The sequence below is a fragment of the Condylura cristata genome, unplaced genomic scaffold, assembly GCF_000260355.1.
Source record: "Condylura cristata isolate star-nosed mole 26May11 unplaced genomic scaffold, ConCri1.0 scaffold00007, whole genome shotgun sequence".
Taxonomy (NCBI): Eukaryota; Metazoa; Chordata; class Mammalia; order Eulipotyphla; family Talpidae; genus Condylura; species Condylura cristata.
The window spans coordinates 18,953,334-18,969,459 of NW_004567108.1; positions in this window are offsets into that span (position 1 = coordinate 18,953,334).

Sequence of the window (16,126 nt, forward strand, 5' to 3'; positions counted from 1 at the left end):
CATCTGGTGTTTCTGGGAAAGAATTTGTATTGCTTTGTCTTGGGGAAATACTATATGGGTATAGGATTTTATTTTATTTTTGCTTTGTCTTGGGGAAATACTATATGGGTATAGGATTTTATTTTATTAGTAAAATATGTCCCACTGTATTTTGTTTAAAAATAAAAAAAAAACTTGCTTTATAATTTAGGGGCAAATGTTTCCCATCCTTGTTTACAGTTCACATTTAAAAGGAACTTTGTCTTTTCATCTTTTCAGGGTTTGTCTTTCATGTTACAATGTATTATCTAGAATTAGGATTATTTGTCAATAAAAATAAGAAATTAATAAATTGAAGAGGATTTCTCACTCGTATGTCAAAGAATCAACTTTAAAATGTTGCTCTAAATAACAGGGATTGTAACAGAAGCAACCACTTAACATGATAAATTTGTCTAAAAATTAAAATTGAGGACATTTTTATTAATATTGTCCTCTATTCAAGGATAAATAGTAGCCCTCAACTGAAAAAGAGAAACTTAGCCTCCCCAAGTAGGAAAATGAGAAACTATCCTATTAACATTCAGCAATATTGACATAAACAGATTAAGCACATTAATTGTTTTGTGATTCTTTGGGAAACCAGAAATTGGATCTCTTGAGGAGCTCTGTGTTTAGGTATAACCAAAGCTAACTAACTTTTGAACAATTTTCAACATATTGCCAACTAGAAACACAGCTGAGTTCTTCTGTCCTTAAAAACACTTTAGATTTATACCTTCAGCCACACACACACAAAAAATCATATAACCTTTACTTACTTTCCATTCTGTCTCCTTTTTATATTAATGATCTTATCACTTAATAAACCTTGATTTCACTGTTAGAATTTGAGGCTTAGGCTCAGCAATTACTCTCACTAAAATATTCATTGATTAATTAATGAAGTTTACTCATATTTTTAAATATCAAACATTTAACATCCTTCTTCCTGGTCTATCCCTCCTTCCTCTGATTCATGTCTTCTGTATCATAAACAGCATCATTTATATTTAATTGGAGTCAAAACTTCAATGTTCTAATTGGGAGTCTTGAATCAGCTTAGACTGTGCCCCAGGGACACTCAACAAAGTTCTCTGAAATGTTCCAGAAGCAAGAAAATAGCATTAGCTAGAAATTTCCCTAAGCTATCTTTTAGGATTAGCTTTCTGCCTTTTGTAGAGAAATGTAGGCTCTGTATCTTCTGATTTACTTGGAAGAGGAGTTTGGGGTATGGAACGGTCTTTCTAACATATTATATATCAGATCAGGGTTTCTCCTAAATCCAGCCTTTAGAAAGGCTGCTCCAAGAAAGATCAAGGCATTAGGCAGGGCTGCCTGGGTGAGACACAGCCATCTCCCCTGTGGGCACACTGACTGTTACCTTACATAATAGCTATGAATTCTTTTTCTTCCCACTTCCACTCCCTACATCTCTCACCACTATACACTTGCCATATTTTTATTTTCTTCTTTATTTCAAAGTGTTAGAAAAAAAGGAAGTGAATGGTGATAAAAGATTTCAAAGATTACATAATCAAAGGCAGAACTCAAAATATGATACACATTGCCACAGTTAAACCACCAAGCCCATGTTGTATAAAAACACTGCTAAGAGAGGAAAAGTCTTGTCCCTAAACATGGTTCATTGAAAGGGAGTATTTTGGGAAGGAAGTCAAGTGAGAAGGTGAGCCCATGTGAAAATGGGCTCATACAGCCCAGACTTCTCCCTTTCCCAATCACTGTGCACATATGGTGTTCTTTTGTTTCCTTTTTCCTTCCTCAAATTACTACTCTGCAGAAAGATAAGGTAGTTAGTCATTTCACTACAATACAATGTTTTGCAATAAAGTCTTGTTGAATTAAAGATTCTAATTAGAAGAGTTCCTAGTATTATAATACATGTCATTTAATTGCAAATACACCAATGCAAAGATCCAGTCCTCTATATACAGATTATTTCTATATGACTGCTACATAGGGATTTATTATAACAGGTGCATTGTTTGAATGTCATGCTTTAAGCATACTTTTACATAGCTATAAAATATGCCAACGGCTTTAAACTTATTTTACAGTGTCACAGAATTTCTTCCTTACTCCAGCAACAACAAAAACATGTGGGTGAAGGGGATTTAGCAATTATTCCTCTTGTATTCACAAAAAAAATTAATTTAAATGCACATGGATGTTAACTCACATTTCAAAAGTCTGGTTAGAGTTTCTATTTCAACACTGAATGATAGCTAAATGTTTTCTTTTATTTCTTAATCAGACCAGATTAAAAAAATAATAATTTTCATGGCCACTGATTTTCCTTTCAATTCCTTTCCTTACCCACAGAATAGAAAGTAAAGTTCAAAGAATTTTTTCAGGTCAACAATATCATACCTCCAGTTCTTGGATCATCCAGTTAAGTACAAGAAGTAAAGCAAACTATTCCCGCACACAACTTGCCACCCTAACTTCCCTTTTAGTGAAAAAGTTCTCTGATACAATAGTGATAATAATACAAATCTGGAATTCTGACTTTGTTCAAAGCTTTGCACACATTTTTCTCACTGATCTCTGCAAGGCTTTATGAGATCAGCGTTATTGTTCCCATTTTACAATAGACTCAGGTTACAGGAGGTAACTTGCTCAAGTTTCTTCAAGTAATGTCTTTTCTTATAAGAAAAGGGAAAAGAGAAATTTATCCAAGGTTTTGTGCCGCAAGAACAGAAGAGAGAGAAATGAATCCTGTTAAGATTTTGAAGAAAATGACGCTGAAGAATTCAATGTACACGAAAGCATGGCTGCTGAGATCAGATTTTTCTCTTATACCTGTTGAAAATTTTAACCCCACTTCCTAAGTCAACAGAAAAAAGTCTCTATGAGATGGTGAAATTTACCCAAAGGTTTCACTAACTAGCTGTGTGGTTTGGAGGTTGTTGTAAGGATAAAATATGATAATCTACCCAAAAAAAAAAAAAAAAAACCTAGAATGCAGAAAAAAAAAAAAAAACCTAGAATGCAGAGTTCATTCAAGAAAGAGATTTATACCAAAAGAGACTAAATTTTTTATTCAAATAACATTGGTGAGGCCCTCCCTGGTGGCGCAGCAGGTTAAAGCACAGCACTAAGAAGCTAAAGCCACTTGTGCATGAGTTCGATTCCCGCCTGCCCCAGAGGAGCTCCACATGGCGTGGCAGACCTCTCCTGATACGCCCGCTGCTCCCCTCAGCAGTGTACTTCAGGCAGATGCCTGTTCTGCTCCCCGCTCTGTCTCTGGTGAATCCTCTCACTCTCCGCATCTCTGGCCTGTACCCCAGTTTTATATGAATAAAAAAATAAATCTTTAAAAAAAACACCTTGGTGAATAACATTGCACATATTTCAGGTATACAGCATTATAAATGAACATCTGTATGTACATTATGTTCACCATTATCTAGTCTCCACCCTTCACCATACAGTTGACCCCTTTTGCCCAATTTATCAACCCCTTTTCTTGTTTCCTTCAGGTAGCCACAAAATTGTTCTTTTAGCCTAAGAGTTTCCCTTTGTTTTGCAAACCCTTGTTTTAAAATGTGTTCCACTGGTTTGTAAGTTAGTGTCATTCCGCATAGACTATAAGCCCAATGCCTCAGCATCTTTCTCTTTGATTCCTCTCATACTGTTTACAGCATTGCTTTTCAAGTTTGGATAAGAACCCACTTAAGAGGCATGAAATCATTTAGATTGGCCAGCACTTTCAAAAAAAAAATAGAAACAAATAAAAATAAAAACATAAAGAGACACTACATCATAAAGATTAGAAGCAGTTTATAATTTTTATTGAAGTGTATTTGACATCTATCATTTAGTTTCAGGTATAGAACTTAATGACTTTATATATATATATATATATATTACCAAATGATCACCATAATAAAACTAGTTAATATCTGTCACCATACATAGTTGCAAATTTTTTTTTTGTAATGAGATCTTTTAAGATCTACTCTCTCAGCAACTTTCAAATATGCAGTACAGTATTTTCAACCATAGTCACTATGGTGTACATTTCATTCCTAGGACTTATTTATTTTGAAATAGGAAATTTACAACTGTTGACCTTCAGTCATTTTGCCCATACTTCTTCCTCCATCCATTCATCCCCACCACCTCTGGCAGCTAGTAATCTGGTCTCTGTATCTATGTATGCAGTTCATTTTTAGTTTTATTTTTTTATTAGATTCCACATACAAGTAAGATCATGTGATCATGTGGTATTTGTCTTTCTGTCTGACTTATTTATTCAGCATAATGCCCTGAAGTTTTTATCCATGTTGTAAACAAATGTCAAAATTTCCTTCATTTTTATGGCTGAATATCCCCGTAGGGACACAACAATTTCTTTATCTATTATTCCTCAATGGACACTCGTTGTTGTAAATATTATAAATAATGCTCAATGAATGTAGAGGTGCATATACATTTTCATGTTAATGTTTTTGTTTCCCCTAAGTAAATACACAGAAGTGAAAAATTGTTGAATTACATAGAGGTTCTATTTTTTTTTAAGATTTATTTATTCATGCATACAGAACTGGGGTACAGGCCAGAGGTGCAGGGGCAGTGAGAGGATTCACCAGACACAGAGTGGGGAGCAAAACAGGCCGACTGACGAAGTATACTACTGGGGGAGCAGCGGGCAGGCCTGGAGAGGTCTGCTGAACCATGTGGGTCACCTCCAGGGCAGGGATCAAACTCATGCTGACATGGCGTTAGCTTCTTAGTGCTGTGCTTTAACCAGCTGTGCCACTGGGAGGACCCTATTTTTAATTTTTTAAGGAACCTCTAGACTGTTTTCCATAGTAACCTCACAAATCTACATCCCTTTCATCAATGTACCCTCTCTACATTCTAACCAACCCTGTAGTCACTAATGCTTTTGCTAATAACCACCCTAATTGGCATGCAGTGACTTTGATTTGCATTTCCCTGATGATTAGTGCTATGAAGCAACATTTCCATGTACCTGCTGGCCCTTTGTTTGTCTTCTTTGGAAAAAATATCTACTCATATCATCTGCCATTTTTTTAATCAGACTACTAGGGTGTTGGGGAGTTGTTTTTTATTTATTTACTTATTTATTTTGTTTTGTTTTGCTAGGAGGCTGGGACTATATGAGACTATGATTTTTCTTTTTTTAATTTAATTTTATGTGTGCATACTGGCTGTGATATCAAATGTATCTTACAGCAAAATATAGTCAAATGTATGAAAAACATTAGCAACAGGCAAAGCAGTCAATAATAGTTATTAGTTGATTTTTACATACTGAAGCCAATTTTTAACTTTTTTCATTGGCTCAAAATATTGAACCAATTAAAAATTACTATCAGGTTGATAAAATTTTACTTATTTTAGTGGAGGAAATATAGAGAAAAAACCTTATGATCTGTCATCTTTCCAATGAGTATATTCCAATCTATTATATGTCTATTTCTTAGGGTCCTCAATTACTGACTCACAAATACTGGACCCAGACTTAGAATTTCTGGAGAAGAATCCTGGAGAGGCTCTTTATTTAACATCTTTTCAATCTTAGATTCCATAAACAAATTTTCATCCTTTATTTTAGTCTTTCAATTTTTCTAGCTCCTTAACTCCATGTCTTTGATGAATCATTTTTATATCTGTTCCCAAGGATGAGGTCTATGAGAAGTGAAAGTAAGGACCTCCAGACCTTTTTTAGTCACATAAGTTCTATATAAATAAGTTTTGTCTGTAAAATCTACATAATCTCTCATTTGAATTAATGATGTTTTTAATATTTAATATTTTTAAATATTTATTTTTTGATTTTTAATATTTTTAATATTTATTGCATACAGAACTGGGGTACAGGCCAGAAGTTCAGGGGCAGTGAGAGGATTCACCAGAGACAGAGTGGGGAGCAGAACAGGCTGATGAGGAAGTACACTGCTGAGGGGAGCAGCGGGTGGGTCAGGAGAGGTCTGCCTCGCCATGTGGTCACCTCCAGGGCGGGGATCAAGCTCATGCTGAAGTGGCTTTGGCTTCTTAGTGCTGTGCTATAACCCGCTGCGCCACCAGGGAGGGCCCTATCTTATTTTTTAAAGATTTATTTATGCATACAAAAGCTAGGGTGTAGACCAGAGGTAGTGGGGGGGAGGGGGTGAAAGGATTCACCAGAGACAGAGTGGGGGGCAGAACAGGCTGCTCTACTGAAATACCCTGCTGAGGGGAGCAGTGGGCAGGTCAGGAGATGACCCATGTGGGTCATCTCCCTAGCTGGAAATTGAAGTCGTGCTGTAGTGGCTACTGATAGCTTCATAATACTGAGACCTAAACCCTTGAGCCACCAGGAAGGCCCCTAAACACCTTTCAAATTAAAATATAACAAAATTGTATTTGTATTATGTACTTGCCGTCCATGTGCTGGGCATTGTTGGAGGTGAGAGACACAGAGAAGACCCCTGTCCTAAGGAGATCTGAGTGAGTATGTAAAAGCAAGTTGGAAACTTGAAAGTACTACAAAACATAATGAGCTTACTGATGTTAAATGAACACTTTTATAAAGAGCTATTTCTGATTTTATCTTCAAAATATTTCTATTAGACTGAGGATTATTATGACCCACAAGAAGAATATAGTAAAAATGTGTACAATCAACTAAAAAAGAAAAGACACTTTCTAAAAACAACTGAATTTCTGTAAAGTGTATCTCATTTGTTTAACATAATATCTATGTTAGCCAAGATATTACAACACTTCCTTTCAAATAAGGAAGTGCTGATCATCTGTGAAGTTAAAATCAGAAGAAAAGAGACGGAAATAAACAAGAGCACTCCAGTATTGCTCTGACTGTTAGTAATAACCATTCTACAAATCCTTGGGGACAGGAGAGATGTACCTATTCTATATGTACTTCTCTCACACAAGAAATTTATAAAGTTATGTCAAGTTGACATGTTAATATTATCCTGTATCAAAATAAGATATATAGCCCAAATGTAGCTCCCATGACAAGTTAGCATAGTTGTGCTCTTTCTTCCTGTTTCTTTTTTACTTCTTACATTCCCTACTTTCTTACCTAAAAGTGACCAGTCATTTAACCTCTGTTTTTCTGTTTCCTCACTGGCAATGTTTGCTGGGCATTTGGGAGAAGGATAGACTGTGTTTGGATGAGCCTGTTTTCATGAAATGAGGCACATCTATCTTCCCCAATCATCCCAGGCCAAAGTGAAAGGAGCCTGAGGAATGAACATCAAAGACAAGCTAATTCTGTTGCTACAACAAAGGCTGGTTATGATATAAGCAGATGCACACAGGCTTTCCTGAAATGCTTCATTTACCTTCAATACTCACTGCAGTTCCTTCCTAGTTTCTTTTCCCTCCATCTTCAACTCAGCTAGATATGGAGTCAAAGCAACTTGTCTTCTCATCATTGACCCCAAACGATTTGCTACCATGTTCCTGCTTATCACAAGAGCACAAAACCAAAAATAGGGAGCCTGGAATCAAGCACATTTCCACACCCATTGGGTGCCAGTAGCACATTAAACCTGGGCAGTGAAGGGCTTGTTCTCCATAAGCATTAAGATGCTTCCTATTCCAATAGCCTCTATTTCCCACAACACCTTACTTTTTTTTTTATATCTTCTTCCTTCTGTTTTCTGGAAGTTGTGCTTATGCTCCCAAGCTTTTCTATATTTAATCATCCGGCAGAGGAACATTAGCCCAGAGGCTAAAATGCTGAGCTTTCACCCCGAGAAAACAAAATTAAGATCCTGTCCTTTTACAGATGAGCTGTGTAGCTTTGGGTAAGTCATCTTGACTTATACTTGAATGAGAGCATTATTTCAGAGGGCTGTTGTAAGGATCAAATGAGACACTGTGCAAAATCTTTGACATCTGCCCATTACGTTATTTAAGCACTTACTATGTAACCCACTCTGTGCTGGGAGCACCAGCAATGACACAGATAAGGACCCTGCCAATATGGAGGTTATCAGCTGTGGGGCAGGGGGTGGGTGCAGAGCATCTTGAAAGAGTCACTGCAGAGGGACAAAAGCAATATGTGTCATGAAGGAACCAACTAGAGACAGGGTGCTGAATAAGAAAGCAAACATTTGGTTTGAGGAGAATAAGATGAAAGAAAAATTAATGTTAGGTTAATGGGAATATGTGCTTATAAATATATAAATTTTCTCTCCTCATCTTGAAATATAGCCCAAAATTATAAATGAAGTTTATCATAACCCAAAATAATTTTCTAGCTAGCCTAATTTTACCTCTCTGAACACATAATTTTTTTCCTAACCATTTTGAGAGCTAACGGAACATGACGTGCTTACATACCTTAATAAACAGAATAAGTGTATTGAATCTTTCTGGACCACATCGAGTCATTATTAAAGCAAGCTAGGTAGGGTTTTTAAGGTACACTTTAAGTAGTCCAACTTTTCCCCCCAGATGTATTTAATTCTTTGAGACAAACACTTGTCATTAACAACTAAAAGGAAGCAAAAAAAAAAAAAAAAAGTAATGACTTTATACATGTACCTGGGCCTCCCTGTCAATGGCCCTGTGACCAGGCTGCATATGTCGTATGTTTCCTGGCTAAGGGTCTGGGGATGACTCCTCTGCTGACCTTCCATAGCATACACAAATGCAGGGACAGATATTTTTCTCACTTCTTAAAGGCGTGTTTCATGGATCATTAACCCCAGGTTGGTCAGAGGCTTGAAATAAAGGAAACGTATGAGAAGTTCCCTCTGCTAGGATAACTGTTGGCATTAATTGCACAAGTGATTTTGGAAGAAAGTGGCAATAAATAGTGGCCTACAAGAGACCCTTTAATCATAAGACTTAAAAGTCTAAGTAGCCTTTTATTCCATTGAATACCTGTTTGGAATTAGAATCATAATCTTAAACATTTCATAAAAAGTTGTTTGGGGCCCAAAATGAACAGCTAGGTACTTGAATGTACTCCACTACAAAATCATGATAAAGATTTACAATTCCCTAGTTATGACCTTATACAGAAGCTTCTGGGGCCTTTCCAAAGTACCCACCACATGTAAAATAAGAATTAATTTAGGTGTAGGCCAACATTTAATGACTACCTTAAGATCCATTAACTCCATTGAAAAATTTTCTGATTGCTGAATTTGATAATTTTCTGTTGTTGAACTTGTTTTAATTTAATGCATATGTTTCTGCATTTAATGAACATGTTTCTTCCACTTGAAGCTCCTGTTCTTTCTCAAAGAAAAGTAAAAACCAAAAGTGTAATCAGTATCTGTATTGTTATAGCATCTTAATATCTGCAAATAAATTCTCATTTGGGCATTTTGTTTGTGGTTTCTCTCTCTCTTTTAGGATTGGAAACCTGAAATGAAAATGAATCAGCAACAATGCTTGCTGCACTTAATGAAATGTACAATCCAGTTTATAATTTATGTATTGATTCCTGAAGGAACTGAAGTCCAAACCCCCAATTTATAATGAAAGTATGAATAAGAACACATTGTAATTTATATCTGATTCATCTTAATCATTTTATCCACATCCAGTGTTGAGGTTTAGTTCTTATTCAACATTTGTTTCATTAGCAATTTAATCTCTGGATGTGGAGCAGCAATAAAATATCTGTACTTATGGAAACATTTTATATTTAGTTTCAAGAAAAACCATACAGAGTGTCTTTAAGATTCTCAGAAAACATGCCTGCTCCACCTGATGGTAAATAACATTAGACAAAGAATTATTTCTCAGAGAACTTTGAGGGGAGAGTAGGGAGAGAAAATGGGCAAGCACATAAAAGAAGCATTGTTCTGACAAATTGATCATCAAGTAAATGTTTTCCAACTCCTCATAAGGATCATTTTATCAGTATTTTTATCATCACTGCACAACACTAAACTTCTCTGTCTGGCTCTCCAATTCTGACACTATTTTGCCCATCTGGTCATATCTCACACTCCTCCCACACAAAATGTCCACCTCCCACCACTCCTCACCAGCCCGGCACAAGCCCACCCCAGTAACTGAAAAACGGCCCTTTAGAAATCTTGAGCATTTTGAGAAGAACATCAGACTCATAGAAGATAAGCCAGAATTTCATTTCTTTCTTGCTAATAATCAGGATGGACTTAGCTATCTTACGTCATGCTTCTGAGTCTCAGCTTCTTTGTTTATAAAGGAGCTGATCTCTAATTATATTGTGTCCTAAAACATTCTCTATTTTTTTTAAAGATTTATTTATTTATGCATACAGAACTGGGGTACAGGCCAGAGGTGCAGGGGTGGTGAGAGGCTTCACCAGAGACAGAGTGGGGAGCAGAACAGGCCAACAAAGTACACTGCTGAGGGGAGCAGTGGGTGGGTCAGGAGAGGTCTGCTGCACCATGTGGGTCACCTCCCGGGTGGGGATCGAACTCATGCTGAAGTGGCTTTAGCTTCTTAGTACTGTGCTTTAACCCACAGCGCCACCAGGGAGGGCCCCCTAAAACATTCTCAATACTTACCTTACTCACCTAAATATTCTTTTAATTCTGTAGTATCTATCCTTATTTGATATCATTTGCTTATTTATCTTTTCTTTCCTCCCTTCATTAGAATACAAGCTCTGCATGGGCAAAGATACCTTCCTGCTTTGTTCATTGCTATGTCCCCAGCACTTGGAGAAATTCAATGTATTGAGGCCACTAAATAAATGTTTTGAATGAGTTAATGCATCAATGAATCATACCCATTATTCTTCCATAAAGATGCTCTGCAGACAACTCTCCTCCTCAAAGTCTATAGAGGAACCCCAAGCCCATATTTCTCCCTTCCATGCTCTTCCAGGGCAATCACAGAGTTCAGCCATTAAAGAATTTTCTAAATGTTTCAGACATACCAGCACCAACTCCCTTTGTTAATAGTATGCATTACTTGGGAGAAAGCACTATGCCTTCCACCTGGCCTGTCATTTACTAGGTATTTGATTAACTAAATCTGTGAAGAACTTCAGTTTCATGTTAGGTAACCAACTTAGGTTTCAGTCATCTGTATCTCTTATCAGCTGATCTTTATGTCTGCTCATTGGAGTTTAGAGGGTGACGAAACCACTCAAGATAAGTCTCTGCAGGCAGCGAAGGAGGAGAGCTAATCCCATTTCCTTTGCCAGCCACTGTCAATGAAAACATATGTTAGTATCTACAGTAATACAGGAACTACCAAGGCACAGTGGGCATTGCTCAAGTAGAATCAGAATATAAAAATACCCAGGATATTTTACACATTTTGAAAGGTTCAGGAGCCACAGTTTCAGAAGGATGTCATTACTGCTCAGCTGGTAAATTCTAGCGTGGCCTGGGAAGTTTTTTTAATTTCCCAAGTTGAATTGACTTTTCTTACAGAATAGACATGTCAGTGAAATAATTTCATTTTGTTTGTTTAAGTAACATCACCAGGGGAGAAGATCCATATGATAGCTGGGACAGAAGTCAGGGTATGTGAAGACCTAGCTCTGTGAGCTGCAAAGGACATCTTTAAAAAGTCATACACTTACAGATTTCTTTTTTTTTTTTGTACATACAGAACTGGGGTACAGGCCAGAGGCTCAGGGGCAGTGAGAGGCTTCACCAGAGACAGAGTGGGAAGCAGAACAGGCAGATCTACAAAGTCCACTGCTGAGGGGAGCAGCGGGAGGGTCAGGAGAGGTCTGCCACGCCATGTGGTCACCTCCGGGACAGTCGGGAATCAAACTCATGCGGAAGTGGCTTTAGCTTCTCAGTGCTGTGCTTTAACCCGCTGCGCCACCAGGGAGGCCCACTTACAGAATTATAATGCATCAGGCACTCTGGTTAGAGCTTTAAACTGACCAACTCATTTAATGTTAGGCCTCCCTGGTGGCCTAGAGTTTATATCTCAGCGCTACCACGGCTACAGTCTTGGTTGAAGCGCTATTCAGGGAGTAGTTCTTCTATGCAAAAATTCAAAAAGAAAAAAAAGTAAACTAACAACTCATTTCATCTTGAGGAAAACCCAAAAGACAGGTTTTAACATTGTTCCATTTTGTAGATGAGAAAATCAGGCCCAGGTTGAGTAGGTAACTTGCCCATGTCACTCTATTAGTAAGAGGAAGGCCAGGATTATGATGCCAGCATTAGGATTTCAAATTATTCATTTCTAGTTCTGTGATCTTTGTAGTCACATGCAGGACTTTTTCAATGTATTAACTACCTCTATAAATAGATGATTTATTCTTCATGCATTGAATGCACAGCACATCTTTGACACAATTCAAGCTGTTCTCCAGTTTTTATTTTCTTTATTCCATATCATGATTTGGTGATGGGAAGCCCACAGGGATTACAAGTGAGTTGAAAAAATGCACAAAATGATGTAAAAATAAGCTATTATATTATTATTTTTTTTAATTTAGTGTTTAAAACTCCTGCTCTTCCTGGAGGAATCTTTTTAAAAACACTTGGGACATCTATCGGCTCCCTCCTTCTTCTGTGCTACTGCTCTAGCAAATGTCTCACCCCCTGGGATTAAAGATACCACCCTCATTTCTAGAGCCAGAGGCCCAGTCAGGGCTTCAAACCCTGGGTATCTGAAAGCCATAGTCAAGGTCCATCTTTACAGACAGCCTTCTATAAAGTCCTATTAAAGGGATCCCAGATTTGCTCAGACATTAGATAAGTAACTATTCAGATTTATTTGTTCCTGACACAATATGCCAACCTTAGCAGTTGAAAATTAAACCATAATATATTTCCTCTTCTGCTCCAAAAGCAATAACCTGTATCTCTGGTGGACAATCAGAGGTCAAAGGGTGAGTACTTTATTACAAAAGAGAAAGGAGAGGATTGCCAAGAGTAACAAAGGAGCAGTGGTGTCCTTGTTCCTACTGTTTGGTCTCATTTAATTAAGCCCAGGCTAATAAACTTTACTCCTGATTCCCAATAATATAAGGTCAAGTTCAATCTTCTCCTCAAGCCAAGGTGTCCAGCCAGATCTCAGAAAATATGTAGGAAGCAGCATATACCATGCTAATGTCAAGTGCTGTATTCCAATCAATCAAAAGACTACTATGCTGTAATCTAGCTCTTGAAAGAGATCTGTGATAATATTTTATACACTCATGCAAATGTATTACCAAGTATATACTACATACTGCCAAGAAGTAAAAGAAGTGAAAAAAAGTTGAAAAAATCATTCAGAAATTCAAATTTCTGTTTCTTAAAAAATAATAATAAATTACAGAGCCCTCTCTGATGGTACAACAGGTTAAAGCACAGTACTACAAAGCTAGCAGTAGCTGCTTCCATGCCCGACAGGGAGCTGGCACACATGGCAGCAGACCTCTCCTGTCTCACCCGCTGCTCCCCCCAGCAGTGGATTTCAGTAGCTCCATCTGTTCTGCCCCCCACTCTGTATCTGGTGAATCCTCTCACTGCCCCTACACCTTTGGCCTGTACTCCAGTTCTGTATGGATAAATAAATAGATCTTAAAAAAAAAAAAAAAAAAAAAGACCTTTCCAAAAGTGTTGTAGATGTGGAGAAATGAATGTAAGGGGAAAGAGTGAAAGGGGAACCAGTTAGAAGCCTGACTGTAGACAGAGCGGGAACAAGGTAGAAGAAATGTTAGGGATGGAAATAGGGAGACAGATTTAAGCACTGTTAAGAGGTCAAAATCAGTGAGGCATTAATCCATCAAGACCAGTAGAAAAAACAAAGTCTCTAATTCAGAAAATTCAAAGTAAAAATCAAGCCCCATAAAATTTTTTTAATTATTACCTAATGTTTACTATTTAGTAATCACTCTGCTTTTCCTAAAATGACTCCAGAAACATAAACTCTAGTGTTACTCAATGGCTAGAAAAAGGAAACAGTGGGATAATTACATGACCTTTTCTTTTGACTAAAATTTTGAATGACCAACCCTTTTTAGGTGATTTAATTATAAAGCAGCAACACCAAAGGGAAGTGAGATTAAATAAAATGCTTCTTGAGAGGGAGTCTGTTGTTTGGTTCCATTTATTGCTACTTATATAGTCATGTAAAATCGTAAGCACAGTGCTTTACCTGGTTACCATAATAAGATAGACAACTGTACCCATGAAACTGCCAAGATAAATAAGCTAAAAGTGACCTACTGAAGAGTTAGATCCACTCTAGCAGATCAATTCCAAAGATGTTGCAATTAAGGGGTGTGTCCTGAGCTATACACTTCCTGTTCTAGTTACACAAATTGTACTCCCCTATGATAAGTATCATATGTCTGGATCTCCAGTTGGAAAAGCTAAAAAGGAACAAAGGATGAAATGTATTTGATAGCATACTTTAAAAATTGAGATTATGGGCCCTCCCTGGTGGCGCAGCGGGTTAAAGCACAGCACTGAGAAGCTAAAGCCTCCTCCGCATGAGTTCGATTCCCGCCTGCCCCGGAGGTGACCACATGGTGTGGCAGACCCCTCCTGACCTGCCCGCTGCTCCCCTCAGCAGTGTACTTCATCAATCTGCCTGTTCTGTTCCCCACTCTGTCTCTGGTGAAGCTTCTCACCGCCCCTGAGCCTCTGGTCTGTACCCCAGTTCTGTATGCACAAATAAATAAATCTTAAAAAAAAAAAATTTGAGATTATGCAATGCAGGGGGTTTTCATGGGAATTGTTTCAATTACCAACATTTTTAGGTTTTTCTTTAAAAAGAAAGACTTATTTTTATTTATTGAGGCATACAAAACACGTGTATGATATGCAAAAAAGAACTGGGTTGTGGGAGGGAGGGTGAGAGGATTCAGAGACAGAGACAGAGACAGAGAGGGGAGCAGAACAGGCAGAGCTACTGAAATGTACTACTGAGCAACAGTTGAGGTAGGAGAGGTCTGCTGAGCCATGTGGGTCACCTCCAGGCCGGGATCAGACTTACACCACGGGGTGGGTAATAACTTGATAGCCCTGAGACTTTAACCCCTCCACCATCTGGGAGGCCCCAAATGATCTTTCTTCACAAACAAGCATTCCCCCTCTGGAGCAACATTCAAAGCATGGCCCAGGACCCTTTGCAACATGACCCAGGTGATGACAGTGAAACAGCTTATGAAAATGCACATGCTGACTTTGAGTCTTAACTGGCCCCTTCATGCATTTGTATTCATAAAAATTGGAATTTAAGCACATGAACTGCCCAGATTACACTGGCAAATTTGCATGGAAACTGAGTAAATGCAAAGTTACCTGCTTTGAAAGCCAAATGACAGCAAGCCATTTCAAAACAAAGGGAGATCTTCAGTCAGAATTATATACCCATTGTTTGAATTTGTGAGTCGAGTAGCAGTGCTAAACACTTACAAACCTTTCCAAATTGACAATGCTTCATAATCTGAAAACCCATTAATGGCTTCCATCAAAACTAAGATGGTCGAGGCAAAGTCCACGTGTCTTCTTCTGAAGTTTTAGCATAGGAAATTGTCTTTACCCTGGAGGTAAGGACACACACTGCTTCTGGGCCACAGAACTAGGTGATAGTTACAGAGTTGTGCTCTCTTTGAGAAAAGCCATGACATTACACACTGTGATATGTTAGCATTTCTGTAAATGTATGCCCTTCGAGAAGTGTAACTGGTCTTTAAAAAAAAAAAAAAAAAATGGAACTTCATTAAGAAACATATGAAAATACTTTCACAGAATTTCCTGACTTTCAGCCCTCCCTGGTGGCACAAGGGGTTCAAGCACAGCACTGTGAAGCTAGCCACTGCTGCTTGGGTGTGAGTTGGATCTCCGCCAGCCCTGGAGGTGGCCCATAAGCACAGCAGACCTCTCCTAGACCCCTCCCCACCGCCCCCCCCAACCCTCTCCTCAGCATTGTACTTCCTTGATCTGCTTGTTCTGCTCCCCGCTCTGACTCTGGTGAATCCTCTCACTGACTCTGCACCTTAGGCCTGTACCCCAGTTCTGTATGCATAAATAAATAAATAAATAAATATTAAAAGAAAGAATTTTCTCAAAAACGGTGGGGAGGGCCTCCCTGGTGGCGCAGCGGGTTAAAGCACTGCACTGAGAAGGTAAAGCCACTTCCACATGAGTTCGATTCCCGCCTGCCCCGGAGGTGACCACATGGC